The sequence below is a fragment of the Rhineura floridana genome, chromosome 2 (genome assembly GCF_030035675.1).
Source record: "Rhineura floridana isolate rRhiFlo1 chromosome 2, rRhiFlo1.hap2, whole genome shotgun sequence".
In the NCBI taxonomy this organism is placed as follows: Eukaryota; Metazoa; Chordata; class Lepidosauria; order Squamata; family Rhineuridae; genus Rhineura; species Rhineura floridana.
In genome coordinates this window covers 50,437,291-50,462,262 of record NC_084481.1, presented here as the reverse complement: position 1 = coordinate 50,462,262, position 24,972 = coordinate 50,437,291, and the positions used below count along the sequence as shown (strand labels likewise).

The following is a 24,972-nucleotide window of genomic DNA, read 5'->3' as shown; positions in this document are numbered from 1 at the left end:
TTTGCTTTGCCCCGTGCTAAAAGCACCAACATAATTATGCCCTCCAAGGTTGAATAAGGTCCCTGCAAAATCTGCTCAGAGTGATTATTTGACTCCCTTTTTATTTGTAGAATGTAGCTAATATTGTTTCAGGCTTTTTATCAAAATAGATGCATGATTGGCTTTAACAATTTTTTTATATAATTGTTTAAAAAACGAGTTTGCTAATAGATGGAAGAGAGGAAGGTTAAATACTTTAATTTCCATCTTGCACACGCATGCATTGTAAAGAGTTTCTCATTTTGTGTAATTTAGGCACATCCCTTGGACATAACCGATAATGTAACACCTCAAAAGGAGCATGATGGTGTATATCCTGGTTGAATATGACATCAGATTAATAATGATGTTTCAAATATTTTAGTACCCATTCAGAATAATCAACAATGGGAAAGGCCCAAATATACAAGCTATTTGGGGATTTTTAGAAACACATATGAAATTTTGGCTTTCCAGTTTCATCGGGACCCAAACCATCCTCCAACTGCTGCAGGATCATTTAAAGAGATAGGGTTGTTTTTTAAAAACAGTAATTATGTCCATTCTATTTCATCCTCCAAAATGCTTGATAACCATGCCTTCTTATTATTCCCACTTAAAAAAACATGTCTAGGCAGTTGCTATAATTCATTTTATAGCATTTCAAAATGTGGCCAGAGAAAGTAAATTTTCCCAAGACAACCCAAATACGGACTTGGAACCTTTCTACTCATCTGTCTACTGCCATACTATGAATCCTTATCTTATGTTTGGTACCACATAGCTTTACTCACGTGACCACCTCCTGTTCATATTTCTCACTTAAGGCAAGCATATGCGAGTCAGCCAGTTCAGTCATTTCCTTGCCTTTTAGGCTTATCATGCAGTTTCTCTGGTTAAAATGGATTGGCAGCCAGAAGCAACAGCAGGCCAGTAGATGGTTGCAGTGTCAAGCATCCAGTCTTGCAGAACCCTTCTCTAGGACTAGCACTTCAGCAATTCCTCCACCCACCCCGCATTGCACATGGTCAAACCAGACCAGCCTTAAACATAATTATAGGTACATTAGTCCATTGATTTCAATTTGTACATAGTGAAAAACACACTACTTATACAGATACAAAAGTGACAGAATGTTAGTATCTATCCAAAATATTACAATGGAAATCTGTTATACTTGTAAATCTAGAACTTATGTTTCCAATTCTATTTGCTTGGCTACAGCTGCCTTGTAAAGTGCTTGTGACAGATGTCAACTGGCATTGCCAGATGTCTGTTTCTTTACATCTCCATGCAATACGTGTTAGTCAATAATAGGATACCCCCCTCTCTTTCACACACACACACACACACACCCCTGTGCATTCAGTAACATTTACATGTGCTTGTATAGGCTACAGCATAACTGTAATGTAAAGCTGTAGAAGCTTAATTTAATTGAGGGCCAAATTCCACCCTCTAAAGGGGCGCAGGGACTGTAGCCACAATATTACATCAAAAATGTAAGTTCCATCTCAGTCTGACACACACCAATTCCATTATCACTTAAATTTGTACTCACCTGGTTTGGAATGTGAATTTGTCAAGCACATAATTCACAGATGCATTATTAACCAAGCACTATTTCCATAAGGAATTATTTTCAGGCTTGGAATGTTAACCGAGTTTCTGAGCATGTGTGGGTCAGCAGGGATTCCATGGCATATGATGTTTTAAGGAGCCTTCAATTAGGGACATCAGTTGCTCTGAAAATTTCATCTCCCAAGGCTCTGTGTGCCTGGGATGCAGTGATAAACATACTCCATAGCATCATATGTGCATGGCACCCTAAGGCAAATTGGTACCTGAGCATCTGAAATCTTTACTACGTACTCAGTTACCTTGTGAATGGCATTCTTCTGCTGTAAGTATATTCAGTGTAGAAGTGTAATGTTCCAATAGCCCAACTTGTTGAAGTAAATGCATTTTCAAATATTAATAAGGATGAATAATATATATCTCACAGGCTGATAACCAATAGAATCTGTGCATCTTGAGCAGAAACCAATCTAGCCATGGTTCTGTAAAAAGCCCAGAGTACAAACCAGCTGGCAGAAACAGAACTGGCAAAGAGATAAAATATATTTGGGACTTCCCATTGTTGATTATTAAACAGCTTGTGCTCACAGTTCTTTGACTTCCATTTCCAACAATAGGACTTAAATACACATATAGTTTGCTGGATCATAGTCAAAATATACGAGATAAATCCTCGGACCCTTTACCTGGGAGTATTTTGGAGAATTCTGCACTTTAAAAAATAAATCACGTTTTAGGGCTGAAACAAGTCATACAAACTGAGCTGGTATAATTTACTTAGGGTTGTAACTAACTAATCATACTCAAGAGTAGATCCATTGAAATCAGTGAATTTAAGTTAGTAAAGTTCATTGATTTTGGTGGGTCTAAACCGAGAACTTATTTGGCTATAACCCTTAATATTTATTTTGGCCCTATTTTGAGAGGATTTTATATTTTAAAGGATTCTAAATTTGTATGAAGGGATGGCACTAAGAATGTGATCCACCAAGCCAGACACAGCCCACCTGTGATATAATACACCAGGTTTTGCTGCTTAACACTGGCCATGTGTGTGTGTTTTGGCCTCCAAGCAGACTGATAGGATAACATCTGCTACAAGGAAATAGTACTTATGCATCACCTAGAAGAGGGCAAAAGAGGCGGCAGATTTTTTGTTTTAAAATGCTTATTATAATTCATATGAATGATGCAAATTTAGCAATAATTACTTTAAATAGACAGATAATACACCTGATGGGCAAATTAAAGGCCACTCCTCTTCCTTCTTAGGGCTCTTTGTCTTTAAATGAGACTTGGATTGGACAGACCTTCAAACAGAGGATGACTTCTGTAGAATAGGGCACATGGCCACCATAGAGTGACAAGGTATAATTCAGACTGCCTTCATCTTTCTCAGCCACAAGGATCACATGGTCCCACCACAGAACTGAGTGAGGTAACTGCATCTACATAATGTGAGACTTGGCCATACAATTCTCTAGGGAACACAATCATGTGACTAACCCAAATGGATACAAGGCCACTTCATTTTCAAAGCTAGTTACTTCCTCTAAATATGTGTAGGTGAGAGAATGAAAACACAAGCATTTCAAGTAAAGGCTTTCATTATACAGCGTTCAACTTTTCATTGCAGATCAGAGAGTTTTCTTTAATTCAGTAGTCCTACTTAAGGATAACAAAATCATATCATTGTTAAGAACCTCAGAAATTACAGCACTACATGATAAACCGCTCTGTCTGTGTTTTATATTAATACTTCATACATATAAGCTTCTCTCAATTTAATGCTCTTGTAAGGAAGGTTAAATGCTACAAAACTTTCATACAGTAAAAGCCTGCAACTCTTAATGCATCAGATTTTCTACTTGGTGATTGTTCAGATGGTATTACATCTTAATGGATTCCTTTTTAAAGAACTAGATTGTGATTAATTGCAGTGCATGATTATGTACATGAAAAGGATTGGTTTGAACCTTTGCCCTAACCATACACCAGGGTAAAAGGAAGTTATAAAAAGGTGATGATTTAATCATTTTAGTGAAATAAAATTGTGACATCTTAGCAGACACAAACAATCCTATTTATGTGTTCAACGATCACCACTTTTACTACCCAGCATAAATGCGAGTCATGTACAACAAATCAAACAGGCGTCTAAAAGGCAAAAAAAAAAAATCATTTTGAGGATTAACCCTTGGCAATATTTGTGTCTCCTAAATTCAGCTGGTAAAAAGCCAGTGTAGTGTAATGGCTAGAACCCTATTTGGGCATAGGAAACATCAGTGCAAATATCTACTTAGCCATAAATCTTACTAGATGGCTATGAGCAAGTCTGTGTCTCTGCTAACTTAGTTCACAGGATTTAGTAAGAATAAAATGAGATCGTCATGTATACATCACCCTCAGCATCTTTCAAGAACAATGGGATGAGAATTGGACTGCAAATGTTACTTTGTTCTTAGTTATTCACAGAAACACACACAATGCACTCCAGAGTTTATTTTAGTCGAATGGATTTATATAACAACCATAGAAATGAAAGCTCCTTATATGGAAGGAGCTCCTTGTATGCTCATAGAATTAGTATATAAATATGATATATTTATTTCATCTGTGTGTGGGTGCACATCTGCACAACCACACACTACAGAAAGCACATGAGAGAACACCATACATACATTTTAATATTTACAACAAATTATGCCACAATTTGGCCACAGTGTCACAGCAGGAGTTTCAGTATACATTACAACTACTTGTATTTATTTATACAATTGTATACTCTTAAAGAAACCATTCCAAAATGTTCAATTTTCTTTAACAAAGAAAGTATAGATTGAGGGTAGACTCAGTATGTCCAAATTCATATTTGTGCTTGGACTATAGACCCTATAGGTCTTTAGAGTTATGCCCATATGAATAGATTTATATCCATATGAAGGGATCCAAAGCACAATAAAGTCTGCATGCACCTGATGATCAGCGATCAGAACAGGTTTAACATATACATTATTCCAGTGCTAGATGCAGCAGTTTGTTCCAAGTGGAGAAGCTATTTGCGTGTTAACAACTGATTCAAGCATACATACCAGTTTCAACATGTAGATTGTTGTTGCTGGATTGGGGCATTCAATAATTAAGTACTTATTTAGACATACACGGGAGGAAAAACCCAATTATTGTATCTTGGGGTTCCCTCTGGGAAAAAAAAATCAACTGAGATATTTGCCATGCACCCAATAATGCAATATAAAAGCACTTTCTCAAGTTCAATCCTATTCTAAAGAGTGAAAACACCAGGGGTTCTGTTCCACTGTTAACATTAGACCTAGCCAAAATTACTTTGTTCCCCATGGCCCTAATCTGAAGCCAATAGAAGTATATACAGATGCAGCTGTTTGACAACTTTCTTACTAGTTTGAAGACTTCATGCCCTATATAATTTGTGATGTGCCCCAGTTAAGTTTTCCACATTTAAGAGCTTTGCAGTAGGGAAAAACCAGGTATAGCTTACAAAAAAAATATGAAGTAATACACAATATATCCTTACTTTTTAAAACTTTCTGCAGGATATGCAAGGCATTTGGTTAAGAACCAATCTGTTTTGCTGAACTGGGATATTGTTTGTGTAATGTTATATTGATAAACACAGCAGGTAAGCAATATGCTTGTGGTTATCCATATTCAGAACAAATTTAACATCACATAGCAGACATCCTCCAAAAATTAAAGGTGAAAAGCAAGGGGACGGCCGGGGAAGAGAGGGTTGGACTTTGAAAAACTGCCTGTGAAAAGAAATGAGGGAGCTAAGCTAAGTCTCATTGTTTTAGTGGCAGCACTAGGAAGACCAAACAAGTGGCCTGACGTCACTAAAATAATTCACCTGACATCATGATGGAGAAGCCAGCCATGAAAACCTCACAAATTATTATTTTGATCCAGTTGTTAAGAGAGAATTACAGCAGAACCTGCACTTTCCACAGCTATTAAAGCACTGACCCTAGAAGAGCACTCTTTTGTGCTGAACTTTTTTATATCACCAAGACTATTAATCAGGTGCCAGTTCAACTGATGTGCTTTATATAGTTGACCCCAACCAGTGCCTTAATTACCAGGTATTAAATGCTAATTAGGATTCTCTGCATTAAAGTTTAATTTCTAAAATAAGAAAAGAGTGTAAAATCTAAAAAGTATTGCATTCCTTTGTTGTGCTACAGCATGGATGCAGGAGGATGCAGCAATTTGCTATTGACAAGCATTACAGGAGCAGGTCATTTCACAAGTATGGTGTGGACAAAGGTGAACCAGGCAACTGATGAAAATCTGTGGCCAAGGCGAAATAGCAATCTCTGAGCCAAACAGTAATAAAGTTACTGAAATGAAGCAATGCAGCTTTAAAGTGAACTGTCATAAGTAGGAAATGGGTTTCAGAGTAATTAAAACCAGGGGTGAACCAACCATTAGGCTAAGCAAGCTACAGAGTGTGCACTGCCTCTGCTAAAGCTGTGAGTAGCTTTAATCCAGTGGTATGTTACCCAGCAAGTAGTTTTTCTAATGTTACCAAAAAATAAGGGGTAGAATTAGCAATAAAAGAAAGGCTAACTGTGTACGTTCTCTCTCTCTGTCACACACACATTTGCACTCTTACTCCAGCTCTGAGTAACACATTAATCCCCAAGTTCCAGGGTGTGTGTATGTGGGTGCATATCCATGCACAGAAGGATATGATGGCCTCTATTGCATACTACAACCAAAGAGGGGAAGAAAAGAAAGAAAAAACCCTGAGCAACAAACTCAATGTACTAATTACAAGTCTTAGAAAATCATGTTGCATGTGGATTTGCCAGACTGACGACTCTTTGCTGCTGCAGCTGCAGCTTTAAAGGGAAAGCAAGCACAGTGATGGAGGGAGAACCTATATCCTTACCAGAGGGAAACACACACACAAAACAGGAAACCAAGGCAGTGAGCAGGCCCTGACTCAGCTGTCACTTTGCATTTCCCTCTGGTAAAAATACGGAGTCAGCCAGCACTCATCAGTAACTGTAGAATACGGCTTCAGCCTCATACTTACCTGGCTGCGGTGCAGCTTTTAAGGGGAAAAGGTCTCAAAGTTGTCAGATAGTGTACAGTTTACAAAAAGGTATAAATTTACTATGCTTTAAGGGGAAAAAATCTTCAACCCCAGTCTTTTTTCATATTAAGCAAGCCTTAATGAGAAACAAACCAACCTTAATACTTATTAAACTGCCTCTTGGCTGCGAAGAAAAATCAAGAATTCCCATTCTATTTAGGGCTAATAATTTAAAAAGGAGACGTGCCGTAATTGAAAGGATGGCAGCAGCCCCAGTGAAGTGAACAGAACTGTTCACAGCAGTGAAAATAAGCAGAATAGATCAACCAGCATTGCCCAGCCCCCACCACACACACACTTTACACAAATTATGTTAATTATGTTAACTAAAATATGCAAATTAGCTGTGGCCCTCTACATTTCCCAAGGTGACCCTCCATGCTGAAATCATTGCATATCCAACTCACTAAAATATGCTGGTTAGATGGGCAACTACCTTATCTGCTGAAACTCATGAAACATTAAGAATAAAGAAAATTTTAATGTAATGTTCTCCTCATAAACAATGAAATCTTTTGAATGCAGTGTCTTCCAGAAATATGTTCAAAACGAATAAGCTCTCATTAGTAAATTTGTATTTAAAGACTGATTTTTCAAGTGCAATCTTACTTTTGCTAGAAACCTAAACAGACATATAAATATAGGGTAGGTGAATAAAATATATGTGTTGAAAGAGGATTAATTTGTTTAAATCCCATTTGGATTCCGTTTTAAGTACCTGAGCTGGTATTTTCACATAATCTAAATTAAACAAAGGAAAGCAGTATTGATATAAGAAGTTGTCAATTATATTTATAGCCAGTGGAAACAGTAACCAGAAAAGCATACTGCTGCTTAATTAAGATTTCAATTCTGTACAGAGTTAGAAGCACAGAAGCATCAATGATAGACATGGGGAAAAATAATTTTATATAGATTCATAGCAAACATATACGACAGACCCTTCTTTTTAAAAAATATAAATAAATATTTGGGGACTGATAAGAAAGCCAAATATATATTCTATTACTCTTTTCTAGCAACACATTTCAGCAATTAGCTATACCAACTAAACAGTGGGAAATACATAAAATTATAAGTGTGCAAATTTGCCATCTCTCCGATTAAGAATAGTTTGTCCAATGAATGAATTAAATACATGTCTTAATTCAACTGGAATTTTTTTAAAAAAAATTCAACACCACAGTCAAAGCTACAACAACAAAAATAAAATGACCTGCAGTCTGACCCTTTCCCATGAATGGAGGAGCAACAAGAGATATAGCAGTGGATTCACCAACAGGATGGATGATTCACAGAATATTTCTGCCACACAAGCATGGAGAGGGAGGGGAGCTTTTGATTCCCTATGAGATGCAGTCCGAGTACCTAATACCAAATGCCTAATATACTTCCAGAGCCTATAAAAATAAAAAATTCATCCATATCTCCTAAGGTCTCAAGGTTCAATACTTCTACAAAACAAAGATGTAAAGTAGGTGTTGCTTTTCCCATAATTCAACACTGTTATAGATGTTGCACCTGCCCAAAATCTTCCTCTATACAACTAGAGATACAGGAACTCTTGACATCTTCACCATGCACAGTCATAAATGCCCTAATCCAATGAATGAACTAGTGGCCTCAACCCTATGTGCTAGCATGCTAATCAATAATGCCGAGAGCAAGACCAACTCATTTGTGGATAGTTTTAATTGTGCAAACACCCACAAGATTATTTAAGTCTCAGAGGCTATGCTACTGCAAAAAGGGGATGCTAATGCAGTATGCAAGAAATGTTTTTCCAGTTCCTCTTATGGAAGAAAATAATTAAAGGAAATCAGATTGCATAGATGGCATTGCAATTCAGATGAAGAGTCAAAAGGAAGGAAAAAACACATAGTCCAGGAGTAGTGGATTTGAGCCAAATCTCAGATCCTATGCTACTCTAGGTGATGGCAGGACAATATTCATGTGGTCAACCCTTGTCCCTTTGATCAAATCTGAAAACTTAAGACAAGGCACGAGTGAGACGATTCCCATATGTTTTTTAACAGGCTGATGTCAGGGTTGATGTGCAATGTCAATTTTATTTTTCTCAGATGAAATGTTGTACTTGACAATACTGTCTGCACAAAAGCCACATCTCTAGCAGCATAGAGAATAAGCATAGTGACATCTTATGACTCTGAATGGCACATTAGTAACTGAAGTTTAGCTGCCATACGCCTGGTTGTCCACTATGAAAATCTAATGTGCCCATTCATATGTAATGCATTCTTTTTTTAAAAAAGTTCAAATTGTCCCCACTTGTTAATAAAATTAACTTCATAAGTGAATGAATCGTTCTCATTCTGGAAATTTTAAGATTTACTTCTTTTTTCAGTTGGGGTGGGAGCTTCTTGCTTCTTTAAGGGGTAAAATTGGTTCAGTTGCCATAACTAAAGTACATTACCAGTTTCAGAATTCTAATTGAGTTTAATACTGTTTCATGTTGCATCAAAGTACAAAATCAATACCATTTGCCCAGCATAGAAGAAAAATGGAATCTATAAACTGCTCTTATTGAGTAATTAAACACCTATTATTGTCATGAGTAGTAGAAAAAATGAATTCGGTAAGATAAATTTTCACAAGAAAATACTGCAGTGATGAATACCTCCCCATGTATTAAATAAAAATGACTGCCTTTTGTGCAGGACTGCTGGCAGAAGAACAGGAATGAGACAAGTAGTTGCCAGTACCACAATAACAGGCTAACCTTGAACTGAACTCCTTTCCTCAAGAAATTAAATGCTATAGCAGGACGTTAAATCCCTCCACTTAGAGCTCATTTGTGTTCTTGTAACCTGCAGTTCCTGAAGAAAAAACTCATTATCTACAAAAGGAGAATCCTTTTATAATTTCTTTACAAATGTGCATATTGTTTCTCCAAAAAAGTATTTCACATTGGGAGGATAAGGGTATTAAATAGCATAAGCAAGCAGGGGGAATAAGAGAGAGAAGAGAGGGAGGGAGAGACTGACTTCCCTCATTAAGATACCTTTTCTGCTTTCTGGACATTCAAACACAGACTGCACATTGTTATGGGGAAAATGGGAAGTGAATGGGGGTTAAAGAAAATGTACCTTTTCAGCAAAATTTTAATCTGTCAGATTGATCTTAAAATGCCTCGATCTCTTCGTTGCACCATGCCTGTTTTCTGTGCCCCCGCACCCCTCCCCCAACATTCATCCTGATGGCTGCCTTTACGTCCCTATTTTTCTTTTCACTTTCAATGATGCAATAGGAACAACTATCAAGTACAAAAGATGAATCTAGGGATGCGACACTTGTAAAGGGTAACCCTATTTCACAAGTATGATGGGACCAAAAAAAGGGGGGAAGGGGGGAAAAAGGCCACTGAAGCAATAACTGCTCACTGAATTACCATTAAATGGTAAGATTTATAATCCAATGTACAGTAAGTGCATATCTAATGGAGTTTGTCCTCTGAAGGAATATAAAGTAGATCTTCAAGCATACGGTTATATACACGCTAGAAGTCATTCCTTGCTCATTTTATTCTTAAATTTTGGAAACAAAGAATCTGGAAATAGCATATGTAAACAACCCAAAGTTTATAACTACGTTTAACCATTCTTTGGATTATGTCCCATTGCAATCAATGGAATTTACACATGGCACCGCACCCAAAGCTGCAAGAGTAAATTAAGTGAATGATAAATTTATGCTACACACTAGGGGTTGCATTTTCCCATTTCACAATCCAAACATTCATTCTTCATAACGGGTAAAAAGGCAGCTTCATCATGACACGTTAAAATTTACATTACGTTACATTACGTTAAAATCTTCACAGAAATCATTAATACAATGAGATGCAATAAATTAATTATCTCACATAGTGAAAGTTAAGATTGAAGACTGACTGTCTCCCCACACTCCAAACTAAAAATTATAACAAAAATTGTGCAAACAAAAAACTTTGGGCAGAATATGACCAAGAGACTATGTTTGCTACAAGAACCTTGTTAACATTTACATTCAAGAAACAATAGCAATATGCATTAATAGCACTGTAGTGCCAATATACTTTGTTCATATAGAGAAGAAAGCATTAAGATGTGTTCATTTATGGATACAACTGACCAGGTGCTGTCAGCTGGATTTGTATGAGGTTTTCATTTCAGCTGGATTTGTATGAGGTTTCTGCACAAGCCGCACAGAAATGAACAGAAGTTGCACGGCTGTGAGTGTCTGCTGGACCAACTTCCTTGGAAAACATGGCAATTTGAGCAATGCCTTCTTTGGTCTTTCAGGCGCTTTTGGGTTACAGAAGGATAAACCATCACACAAGCTTAGATTTAAACATTTAAACATGATCCTAATATTGGATTTTTAAGAAGGGACACGGCAGAGCCATCTAAACAAAATTCTTACTGCATTTCCTTTGGGATTCAGTGATTGATGGATTTGTTTATCGCTTTAAGTGCAGTATCTTTCAAATAGCACCATTTAAAAATATTATCTTCAGAAAATAAAAAGAAATCAGAGCACACAAGTAGTCAAGTTTGCCCACAATCAGAATTGTATTTTAGAAAATTAACAAACAGTGCCTGCCTTGTACTTTCAAACATTGCGGAATGAAGTTCAGTAAAAGGTGAAGTAGTGGAATTAGAAGGATAAGTAGGTGTGTCATTGGAGACTTCTAGAATGGCAGCATATAAAAATGTAACTAAACAAACAGGAGCATATGTGCATTCTTTACAAGAAGTGATCCCTCATTGTCCACAGTGAAATTTTTTAAAAATACTATTAGTTCAGTTCTTGTTGCAAATGTATTCTGAGGCTGGCATTATGTGAAGAATAAAAAATAGTTTAAAAGGCCCTCTCTACGGTACAGTGAACCACAGAATTTCCAGCCGCTGAGAAAGGCCAGTTGACCACCTTGACTGTTTTGTTTCAGTCCGGTGATAAAATTAATGGATCATTTTTGATTCATAGAATCCTTTCCGTGCCTAACTGGCGAAAGCACACAACTAGAATGAAGGAGGGGAAAGAACAATAATAATCAAGAAAGCTGGCTCAGTATAAAGGGAGCTAATTGCAAGATGACTGTGTTCTGCAAAGCAAGAGGTGCTTCTGGCATTACATACCATCACGAGAGCTAGGCTTTTCCACCCTGCTGCTGCCTCTAAACAAGCTGATTTGCTAACAAAGTGGTCAGCTCGGCACTCGCTCAGCATCTCAGTAGGTCCACAGCCGGCTGCTTTCCCAAGCAAAGAATCTCAAGCACCATTTTCCAATCTGATTACACGGCTCCTTATTCCGGCAGCCTTAAACCTTCATGGCAGTTTACCAACGTTTTCATCACTTTTTCTTTTTTACAGAGCAAAAGAACTGATAAGCTCTCAGGTACCCAGGATTTCATAGTTGCCAGCCAGCTTCATTCACCACACAAAATTCTTTCAACATCACACTGCAATAGGAAAAAGAAAAGGGTGGGATGGAAACCTATAGCCCCTGTCATTATCAGCATGCTTACTCAGAAGTAAGTCTCACCGATATGCTTAAGGGCAAAGCCTCAAAATTACCTGACCCAGAAAGAAGGGGAGAGATGGAAGGACTGGCATGGGGGGGGGGGACAACACCACATTAGAATTATGCAATGTAGGGAAAGCATCTACAAGCTTTGAATATGTGCATGTTGTTGCTTTACATATGTCACATCTACACTGTAACAAGGACTTGTGAGAACGCTGCAGCCTGAAAGTATTTCTTCAAGATACAAAACAGAGTACATTTTGAATCTTTCACAACTTTCTTTAATGAATTTAAATATTTGGGCCAATAATGGACTTAAGAGTTAGTGAGCTATTTAAAAGCTACTAAAAATATCCTACAAAATGCACTAGTACATTTAAGCTGTATATTGGGTGAATTAAAAAAAAACCATATACAGTGAAATAATATGCATGTCTACTCAGAAGTAAGGCCTATTGAACTAAAATGAGACTTGCCTCCATATAAATGTGTATGTATAGGATTGCGACCCTACTTGATCAAGTGGGCATGTATCTATCTGATGCATGCAATTTTATTTTTATTCTGATATACACGCACATACACTTTTTGATCCCAATTGTGATTAATAAGTGGAAAGAAAGAAAAAGAGGAATTTTCTCTTGAGTCCCAGAGAAGACAATGTTGACAGGAGATTTACCTTTCTTCTTTAAAAATAAAATGTAATTAAAATAAACCATCAGCTGCCAAACCTGTGATGGCAGCTCTCCTGTCATTGATCTAGACATGAAGAAGCAACCAACAAAATCTAGGACAGTGTAAAAGCAGAGCACTGAGTTATTTTCTAAGCAACATGTCAAATATCTTCAACATTTCCTACCACAGATCAGTTATCAGCCCAAGAGAAAATTGGGGGAGGAGTGGCCAGGTGGGGAAATGGGTGCTTATATTTGACTTCCCATAAAACATGATTTATTATAAAGGGGGAGAAACAGTGAGTTGGTGGGGTCAGAGAGAAAATAAGGAAATGTACAACTAAGCTGGTGCGATGGCTCAGTACTCCAGATCAGCAGTGCATTGACCCTCTGTATCTCTGAGTCATTAGCTAGAATCCCAGCTCTGCCTTCAGGAGTTGGGATTTGAACTCATACACTGATGTGGGAAAATTCAGGATCTTGAGCATGCCAGACAGAAGGGTCATTCTCCGTGATGAGGACGGTTGCCCCCTGGGGAGGGAAAAACTGGATGAGTGATTGTCGCACAATTCAAGCAATGGACATGCTGCTGAGTCAGGAATGGACACTGACAGGCACCAATGCATCAGACCAGCTTGCTCCTAGAGGGAGTTGTTTTCGGGCACTGGTGCTGACAGGTACATGCAAAAGTCAAGGGGAAATAATATACATATACTTGGTGTGTGTTTTACATCTTTATATATACTAACAGAGAGGACACACATACAATCATGCATACATGAATGAATGTAGAAATGAAACACTGGCTTCTATCTAACATATATAGAGCTTGCATTAAGCATTCATTTGCAGTGTTGTTTCACATTAGATATTTAAGTCTGGCACCCTGGTATACGTGCATATATTATGGACATGTATAATTTGCATATGTGTAGTATCATGCATAAATGACGGCCAATTTAAAATACCATTCTCTAATTTATATGCAAATTCTACCTCTGATAAAATAAAAACATATTTTAAAAGCAGCTTATAATGCTAACACATTATTCCCATGAATGATTCTCAGTAAACTACATATGCTGACTGCAGGGCTCCTTTTTATTATTAAATGATTTATTGGATAGAGAACGAACCCACTTAAACTACAGTGGTCTGCATGAATCAGTAAATTTTCATGTTTCTAATTAAAATGTAAACAGTGTAATGAAGACATCAAGTTTTTAGGCAAATGTCTGTGCTGTTGCCACTTGGGGTATGGTAATTACTGGAGCAGATCTATGGATGCTCCTGAATCCTCTACAAGTCCAGATTAAAAGCATTACTGCTAAACCTTCCTTTTCCACCAGGGAATTGTATACTCCAACCTATTCCCAGTTTGCTTACAGATGCAGATATGCACTCCTCTCTTTAACTACTGGAGTATAGAGATGGAAGTTTACGCAAACAGCATCAGTTGTGTAAAAACAATATGATTTTTTTTAAAATTCAAAGTTAAAGCTGATTTATGCATTTGGAATTGATGTGAACATAAAATATGGAACGCTTTCAGAAACACTGGAAAACCAATCCAATAAGATTACTATATCCAAAACAAATCACTGAGGGGAAAAGAATAGATAACATTTCAGACTAAAAGCCCAATATATATTTTAAAGGCTTTTCTCACAGTGCTTCAGATGTAAATGTTTAGACTGTGATCCAATGCCCAGCTACATATACACGGCCACCTTCCTACTGAAATGTTTAAAAATAAATCCATTTCCAAAATGATCCATTTCTAAAAGGCTAAATGTGAACTGCAGGGACACTCAGGCCCATCCAAAACAGAAAGCTTGCTTGGGATGCATCTATCGTCTTTTATCATTTTTATTTCACCCTGCATGTCTGCATCTGAAATTTGTCAGAATTTATCCTAAAGCAAGTACCCTCTCCTGTGTATATCTGAAGAATACAAGTCTTGACTGCTCACAATTAACAGAGCTTGTCAGCTGCAACATCTCATTCCCCCAACCCCCACTCACTGACTGAGCAGGCTTTAAAAACACCACCACCCACTATATTTGCCGCTAAGCACTTAAATAGTTGTCTTGTCCATTTTATTAGAACACAGTACTATGCACAAATCAACACTTTCCCACTGTCCCTCACTGTACTATACAGTTAAAAGCTGCAAGCCACAGCAACATCAAATGATCCAAAAATGCATGCTTCACCAAGGCCTTAACACACACACACACAGGGAGACTGGCACAGCCAATTTTCATGATATTATTACATAAATGCTAAACAAGCATGTCTGCAATGCTAAACCAGGGTGTGGAGATAAGTGTACATAGCAAATATATGGGGTGGAGATGGGGCTATTTTACAGCGGTATGCCTTATTAAAAGCGATGTATAACAAGTGTATATTGCATGTCAGAATAATTTTAATTTAGGTTTTACCAAACTACGAAATGTTTAGTCCTTAAAATTATGAATAGCATATACAGGGGTTATGTGAAACATTTTTTTTAATACCAAAAGAAGATTCAGTTAGACAAACAGCATCCTGAAGAGCAACATTTCATTTCATAGTGTTGCAAAAAATAATTTTTATTTATCTCAATGCTAAATATAAAATTTTAAAAACCCTTCCATTTTATTCAAGTGTATATTTAAGACAATAAGAAAATCCCACACTTTCCACTCACCTCCACGGCCCCCATTAATCAGGTGTTAATTTTTTAAAAAATACATGCTCTAGCTGTTTGGAGTTCATTCAAGGTATTTCATTAGGAGCTTATTCATTTAAAATAAATGTTCCAGCCATATCAAGCTTTAACCTTTCTTGAAATGTGAATGAATGGCTTAAATGAGAAGATTAATAAAGGAAGGGGTGTTCCAATTCCAAGCATGTCATGCTATGTATTTTTAAATTTGTCTATGCCAGATGCTGTCAGTCAGAACACAAAATTGTCCAAGCAGACAATCTGTGTGTCTGAATGTTGATCATGTTGGAAAGTTTAAAAAAAAAAAGGTGGGAGGGGGAAGAGAGAGAGTGCGCGCGTGCGTGTGTGTGTCAAGGATTCATGGTCCTTCATCTTTGCAGTAGAGCAAACACGTCTCTCAGTATAGCGACAGACAGCTGCTTCCACTTTCTAATGTGCCCTAACTTAGATCACTGAAAGAATTGTCAGCACTCAGAGAAACACACAAAGATAACACAGTCAGCTGCCATGAAGGAGGGGGGGAAACAGCACAGCTCAGAAGAAATGGGATTTGTTCCATTTGCATGATGCTGGCTCCCTTGGGCCCCTTTCTTTCAAATCCGCAGCACAAAAGACAACACTTAACATATTTGCTTAAAGATGACAACCTCATGTTGATTTCATTTGGATGTAACAGTGTCAGGATTACAGATATGAGAATATATTATATCCGTAACGGAGACTGACAAATGTATCCATCAGTGGAACTGTCTGATTCATCTGCTTATACAGCCATTTTGCCATCCCAAGGGTTCCATCTAAGTAGTAACTTTGGAAGACTGAAGGTCTAATTTTATTACACCACATTTCAACCTACTAAACAATATTATTTCTAAAATAGATCATTTTTATTGGAAGTCTCCCTGATGAAAAATCCAGAAGACACCAGAGAATTTATGGACTGGATGGATCCCCCTAGACTCAATATATTGCTGGTTTTAAGCAATTTTCTTTATATACCATCAAAACTAAGATCAGAATGAACCAGCAACCTATTTTTTAGAAACAATTATTTTTTTAAAAAACAACCCATTTTAAACATTCTGCTATAGTTGTTGTTTTTTTTTAATGAAATTATAACTTGATATAGTGCATTAGCTTACTTGGCCACTTAAAGGAATGTGTACCACAATATTCTGGAATTTACACACCAGGGCATAAACATTTCAATGGTGACAGTAACTAATTATTGTATTGTACTCCCATATATTTTGGACTGCCAATAATAGACTCTCTTTTATTTTAAGGAATTTCTTGCCCTGTGTCTTAGTCTTGAGAATATATTTAAATCTAAAAACAGATCAGTAACTAGCCTTTAAAGATACACTATACTACAGAAACGTTGATGTCAACAGACATGGACATGTCTATGCAGTTCTCCTCTGTGTACAGTTTCATAGATCATCCCCACCCCTTTCTGATCAAATTAAACAATTAGGTAATGGTTTCACTCCATTTCAAAATTCATTACTTTGAATTGCATATAGAGGCTCTGTTTCTCTCTGTTTCGCTCCCTCCCTCCCCTGCTCCACCCCCTCTCACCACACAAAGTGACTAGGCATAATGAAATGCTGGCTGCATGTCTTTGTCCAGAGGAACTCTAAACTGCTTGTTGCTGTTTGCTGGCACACAAGAACTACACCATAATTCACTAGATTGGAGCTGTTTTGTAAAATGGAGTTAACTGATGTACGTGGAATTTCAGCCCTGCAGATGGTTACCAATCATTATATTCAATTTGTTTAGTTCCACATAAGGAAGGGTGGGTGGGGAGGGGAAGCAAGATCAAAATGTATGCTGAGGATGGGGGAAGAAGGTCAATGTACCAATTTGAAATAAAATATCATTAAAATAATTTAGTACAAAAAGCAAACCTCGTTCAAAAACATTAAACATACATAACCCTTCTTTCTCCTCTTGGATTTTTAAGAAATTGCTCCTTGACCAGAATCTTGGGTCCACAACACGCTATTTTGTTTATTTGTTTGTTTTGAAAATGGGATTGTAAGGTCTCCAAAAGGAAAGTCATCCTCCCTCACGTTTGCCATCATTGAAGCCGAAATCATTTTCTTCCATAAGTGGCTCAGTTTTCTGAGCGGAAATGGACAATAAAGCATTTATGGGGAAGTGTGTATGGACAGAAATTGAGCTGTAAATATATGAGGGCAAATACTGGAGCCTACCTACAAACATCTGGGGCTGAAACACAATATGCGACTTACTCTGAAAGTGGCCACTTAATTGCACAGTTGATTTATACACTTGCTGTTTTGATTAAACAGAATATTAGAAATTTCCTGAAAATAAATTCAGAAAGCAAATGCTTTAGTAAGGATGATTGTGTTTCAATCTCCTTGCAGAATAGGTGAGGGGGGAGGATGGGGATGCCACCCTCTCTAACACTTCTTTAGAAAACAAATGAAGCATTTCCTACTTCAAGGACAAACACTTAAAAGCTTTTCTAAATTCAAACCAAAAGCACTATGCTACAAAAGGTGTGGCCATAGAACTACAATGTTTGAGAGCATCCTTAAAGCATACTTTGAGCAATTAAATGATTAAAAAGCTTCACTTTTTAAAAAATCCACATTTAATTATGTTGTTCAAAAGGTGTCAACAGAATTAATGCACTTATCAGCATTAGTATTTCATTCTGGAGGGTTGATTCATTTGATTCTGGTGCCACATTATCATAGCTGCCATCAGAAGCATTCAAACATACCTTCTTCATAAGCAGTATTAAAGGGGCTATGAAGACCCTCTTGGTTCGAAAAGCCTCTGCCCTTCTTCACTGCAAAAGAGCCTAAAAAGAAAAGCTGTAAAAGCCATCTATTCAATAGAGTAGCTTAGAAAGATTAAGGGTTTGGGCTTTTAGGCAGGAGTGGTATATACTGTCAATCATCCACTGGGTTGAAGCTTAATTTTCTCACTGGATCTATTTAGCAATTAAAATATTGCCAAGACGGTATAAGATTATATAAACTGCTTGCTGGACCCGAAGAAAGGTCCTTCTAGCATTCTCAACCAACTGTGGATAGCCAGATGCTCCAAGGATGCTCATGAAGGAAATTGCTGGTCATTTACGTTTTTGCCCAGTTTATCCTGCCTCTTAAATATGTAGGTTTTATTCTTGGCTATCATGCCCATAGATAGGCATATCCTCCATGACTTTCCCTTACTCCTCTTCTAAAGCAAATTAGGTTAGCAGCAAGTGCCACTCTTGTGACAGTGAGTTCTGCAAGTTAACTGGAAGTAATTTATTTTGTTTCTCCTGAATCTATTGTCAATAATTTATTTGGATGGCCCCAAATTTAGTAGACTGCAAGACACAATCTAAAGCCATAAGACATAACAATGATATTTCAAATCAAGTGGATAGCACAGCAATTGTTATTTCTGGCACTCTGTTTACAGAAGGCGGGGCCCATACCTTGTTAGGGCTCCGATTTCAACCAAAGCCATCATAGCCAGTGGTCAGAGATGTTAGGAATAGTAGCCCTGCAAAATCTGGAAGGCACTAGGTTCTCCACCCCTGATTTGCAGGTTCTTCAAGCCATCCCCTTCAAGCCAAACAAAAGTGAGATAGAAAGAGAGCCTTCTGACTATTAAGTCCACAGTTGGCGGTTATCTTTATGAGGAGCAACAAAAAAGTCACAAAAGCATGGCAAGCTTTCAAGTTCTTATGTATTATCAGACAAAATGTTATATACAGCAGAGAGTAGTTGGACAAAAGAAAAAAGTGGAAATGCCAGGCTAGATGGGGTAGCCCATCAGATCAGCTCTGTTCCAAGCTAGAGACTGCAGGTGGAGTAAGTGCCTCCCGCGTGTTACAGACAGGTGGTTACACACTTTAGGGCAACCTCTTTTCAGGGAACAAACAATGCCATAATAATAATAATGATATGTGATGTACATTTCATAGAGACCTTATCCTAGTCTGCGTCTGTGCTGGAATTGCTTTGTAAAGATGTTTTTAAAGCTGTTTTGTTTTAATATGTTTTTAAGGTGTTTTATTTAATATATTTTAAAGTCTGTTTTATTAAATTTTAGAGAGTTGTTAGTGTTTTTGTTTGCCACCCTGCCTGGGCTCCTACTGGGAGGAAGGGCGGGATATAAATTAAACAAATAAATAAATAATAAAGGTTTTTAAGATGTTTTGTTTTAATATATTTTAAAGTCTGTTTTTAAGATGTTTTAGAGCGTTTTTACTGTTTTGTTTGCCCCCTGGGCTCCTACTGGGAGAAAGGGTGGGATATAAATTAATTAAATAAATAAAATTTCTCCAAGTTAGTCAGTCTCCTGGGAAGGACTGAAGCCTTCATAATCAAAAGAAGTGTAGCCCTAATTTGGCTTGTCATTTGGTTGAACAGGTGTGGGTGTAGAGTGGGTAGCGGGCAGGCCATGTATGTATGCCCCATCCCTAATATTTCCATGCACACTGGCTCCACTTCCAGCCTTCATGTGTTGAGCATACAGGCCTGAAGTGATATTCACTCACCATTTGAATGTCAGAAGTGGAGCATTTTCAAGGGCACTAGGGGTGAGGCTTGCATGTGTGCCTCCTTCCATCCTCACTTTAGGGCTTATATGCAGAAGAAAACATTTTCCTCTACAATGCCAGGCCAATGGGTTTATGGGCCATAGATTTGCATTAACTTTGCCTCCTCTGGGCAGTAACTGCCATTCTCTTTATGGCACAACATCATTGCAAAATCCATACTTTCTGCTCAGAATTACAGATAACACTTCCATGTTTTCTGCACCCAGGACTGAGCTTAACAGCTTTTAGGACAAATGTAGAAGAATGCAGAAGAGGGGCTAAGGTGGGAATCACATGTTAAGTGAGCGTCTGAAATGCAAACACACAGCTGCACATATATTGAGCACAGGGAATGGGGGGAGAGACAGATCTTCATCCTTAAGGACAGCATTTCCAAATGTTTTGAACTCCTCCCCCTCCTAAACTCCTCCATTGTGTTCCGGCAATAACTACTTATTGCCAATCAACTGGTGTCTCAGGCGCAGAGATCCTTGCACGCAGTCATGTTAACATACCCTGTGTTCCTGTGCATGAGAATCTGTGGATTGAGGAAGTAAACCCAACCTGGTATTGGAAAAATGACTGAGTACAGTATCCAACCTCTCTTTACAGAAGCCAACCATTGGGAAACATAAGAACAAAGCAGGAGCTTTTACCAAACTCCTGTCTTCTAAAACCACATTAGGACAATGGGCCATAAACTCAACATATTCCCACTTTCCCAAAATGAATCCATTGTTAATTTTGCTTCTGACATCAAACCCACTTTTTCATCCTATGCAAAATATATACACATTTGGATTACATTTTGCTCTCTAGTGCTAGCATGTTATCCTTCCCAACTAATGTTCAGGCCAACTAGAATAATTTGATCCTATATACAAAGCACCCTTCAGTATAGCATCTACCAGATGACACAAGTTATGTGTCATAGATCCAAAGTAAGGTTACCTCTGGACAGCCTGGAAATGACTGATCAGTGAAGTGAGATATTCCCTTCAAGCTCTCCACATTTTACTTTCCTACCCATGCAGGTCATCTACAGCAGAGCTTTTCAGGATTCATATGGCCCACATCTTTCCTAAGAGGGCACACAGAATGTTGTCTTATACACGTCTCCAGGAGGTATATAAATACACACACAGCTGGATCAAGAACTAACTCTTCACTTGGAACATGTAACCAAAGCTGGCAAAGCTAAAACATTCTAGGTCCCAAAACAGTGCTGATGATCATAAAATTAGTTTTAAATGAGAACCTCTCAACTGTGATCATAAACCAGGTGTAGGAAGCCACTTCTCTCCCCCCCACCACCTCCAGTACCAGACTGATTCTTTATGGATCCATGTTTCCAATCTCACTTTGGCAACATTTGTATACCACCACAGTTACCTTGAACACAAGTGGAATCCCCCCACCCCCCAAAACATCATACATTATCAGCATTGGTTTTCTAGTAATGTTTGAAGGAAGTAATGCGGACAGGAATGGCAATACAATCACTTCTACACCAATGTAATAATCAGCCCCATTTTAACAAAGTAACTATTGCTCTCTCACACACACACCCCTTCCAACATTACTGGAAGTGCATTGGAACAGCCACTTCAGTGCTCGTAACATATGAATCTGCCTATACCTTCTGGGATAGATACCAAAACACACCACAACATCAATTCAGAATACTTAGGATTCTATGGGTCAAATATTTTGCAAATTGAGCACTGAGGATAATAAATTATATGGGAGAAGTCTAAACCTTTGCTTTCAAGGAACCAGAATGATAGATCTGCTTATCGTTTCAGAGAAGAATAATAGCAAACACATATTGTGTCTCTAGGCTTAATCCAATGTCTTAAAGAGAATGTAATAATGGATCCCTTGTGCTGTAGAGTATAGCAACATCAACAGAACCATAGTGTTGGAAGGAATCCAAGGAATCACTTTGGTCTTTCTAGATAATCAGCTACAGTTTTTCCTACGGTGCAATACTGCTGCTAGTCAGTAACTGCGCAATAATCCCATTCATACATGGTAAACCAGCTCTGTGTGGAACAGGCACTTTCCAGTGGTCCACACACAAGCGCTTTGGGAATGTGTTGCTGTTGGCAGGCCAGCTGTGAGTGCTCTTTTCTAGCCCACATCCTACCAAACTGTATCAGCAGCAACTTAGAGATTTTTTTTTAAATAACTTATCTTCAAATGAAGGGTGGTATTAAAAATGTAAATAAAATGTTCAAAAAAACAGAAAAGCTGACAGTATGGCAGAAGCCTCAATAATAGTGTCTCCTTATCAGCACATGCCTTACATCCAACGGCAGCCCTACCTGAACTGAGAGAATTGCAGTTTCCCACAATACTGCTACTTGAGCACTGAGAAAACCCTGTCTCCCAGCAACAGAAGTGCTACTTTCTGGCAAGAGGTCTGGAATATCTTCAACAAACAAGTTCACTGAACTAGCACAAAACAGCAGCTAAGAGTTTGAGCTCTGGGTGGTCACTCCTAAAAGTAGATTCTGCAGCTTCCTACGGGGAGAATTCTAAAGACATACAGTCCTAGCAGATGCTGTTGGAGGTCGCTGACTCATAGGGTCGCTATAAGTCGTAATCGACTTGAAGGCACATAACAACAAAAGTCCTGGCAAATTCTATTACAAGTATGGCATCATCATACTCTTAGATTGAACCAAGTAGAAAACAGTTTCCAAACGTACCATCTACAAGTACATGGAAGCCATTTTTCAAGCACCTCTACATAGGGAGGACACACTCTCTCTCAAGATTAACCTAAATCAGCTTGTCTGTAGCTTGAACAGAGTAAACAATTACAATTTGCCACCCTGGGCTCCTACTGGGAGAAAGGGCAGGATATAAATCTAATAAACAAACAAACAAACAATTATTATTATTATTATTGCCACAATTCTTTCAAAGATTTGACAACCTGCAACACCTCCATCTACTTTCCCTAGGCTATATTCAGTTCCTTCCATGTATTGTCTTCTAGGCCCCTTAATACTCTCAGATTTCCTTTGCCTACATTCCATGTTCTGCTGCATCCTTACTGAAATGCTGTGACCACAACTGAGCATAGCACTCCAGAGAAACCCTGGAGCTCACGTTTTCCCAAAGCTTTCATCCTAATGTGTAACCTTCCACAGACCAGGAAATTATGATGTGGGGACTCTTTTCGAAGTAGTGATACCTCACAGGTATTAAGAGATGGTACAAGCCTGTGACTCAACTGCACCATGTGCTGGTTGAATAGGCACTAGGACCAAGGGTAGGAAATTCAATCTGTATGAACATCCAAATTATTCTTATTTATGACTTGGATGAGGAGGAGCAGGGAATACTTATCAAATTCACAGATGATACAAAATTGGGAGGGATAGCTAATACCCTGGAAGACAGAAACAAAATTCAAAGTGATCTTGATAGGTTGGAGCATTGGGCTGAAAACAACAATGAAATTTAACAGGGAAAAGTTTTACACCTAGGAAAAAGAAACCAAATGCACAGTTATAAGATGGGGGATACTTGGCTCAGCAATACTACATGCGAGAATAATCTTGGCATTGTTGATGTGGCTGCAAAAAAGGCAAATGCTATTTTAGGCTCCATTAACAGAAGTATAGTTTCTAAATCTTATGAAGTACTAATTCCCCTCTATTCAGTACTGACTAGACCTCATCTTGAATAATGAGTCTAGTTCTGGACACTACTTTAAGAAGGATGCAGACAAATTGAAACATATTCAGAGGAGGGCAACAAGGATGATGAGAGGACTAGAAACAAAGTCCTATGAGGAAAGACTGAAAGGCACATTTTGCCTTGAGAAGACTGAGCGGAGAAATGATAGCATTCCTCAAGTACTCAAAAGGTTGTCACATAGAAGAGGTCCAGGAACTCTTCTCAATCATCCCAGAGTGCAGGACACAGAATAATGGGCTCAAGTTACAGGAAGCCAGATTTTGGCTGAACATCAGGAAAAGCTTCCTAACTGTTAGAACAGTATGACAATTGAACCAATTTCCTAGGGAGGTGATGGGCATTCAAGAGGCAGCTGGACAGCCACCTGTTGGGTATGCTTGAAATTGGATTCCTTTATTGAGCAGGGGGTTGGACTCAATGGACTTATAGGCCCCTTATAGTTCAACTATTCTATGATTCCATGAACTTTACTTCCATTGCATGGAACTTACTGATGGACCTCAGTGGTTAACCTGAGATGTATCCTATTCAGCAGTATAGTAGAGGCCAATCGCCTTTGTGTTCTTTCTTCCACCTCTAGAGACCAGCTCTTGAAGCCACATAACACTGTGACTATTATTTATTGCTAACTTTTCTATACTGCCAACATTAAGAAAAAATATCATGGTTGTGAACAGCATAAGATCAACAATAAAACTATATTCATAAAACAAGTACAAAATGCATCACCAATCAGTAGATCCAGATTGATCCAGAAGCACTGTAAAGCTATGTACATGTTCCTTCAGAGGGAGTGCAACCCAATCTAGAACAGGCAATTACCCTATTCCTGGGCCTGGGAACGGCTCACATGCAGAGCTTCCATCTTACCAGGATTCAAGCTTAGTTTATTGTCCCTCATCCAGCTGACCACTGTGCCCAGGCACTGGTCCAATTCTTGTACAGCCATACCCAATTCAGATGTCATAGAGAAACACAGCTGGGTGTCCTCAGAGTATTAGCGTTACTGTACTCAAAATCCCCTAATGATCAC

General features: G+C 38.1%; 1 protein-coding gene across 10 annotated transcripts in view; it reads right to left on the bottom strand.

Moving 5' to 3' along the window:
* The window catches only part of FIGN (fidgetin, microtubule severing factor), a 213,938-nt gene that overhangs the window by 171,408 nt on the left and 17,558 nt on the right, over positions 1-24,972 (bottom strand). The window contains exon 3 of one of the 10 annotated variants that reach the window (XR_009760487.1): positions 10,205-12,194. The exons of the other annotated variants lie outside the window; for them this stretch is intronic. The gene's annotated coding sequence lies outside the window, so the exon portion shown is untranslated. Of the gene's footprint in view, positions 1-10,204; positions 12,195-24,972 lie in introns of those variants that run through there. 10 annotated transcript variants of the gene reach the window in all.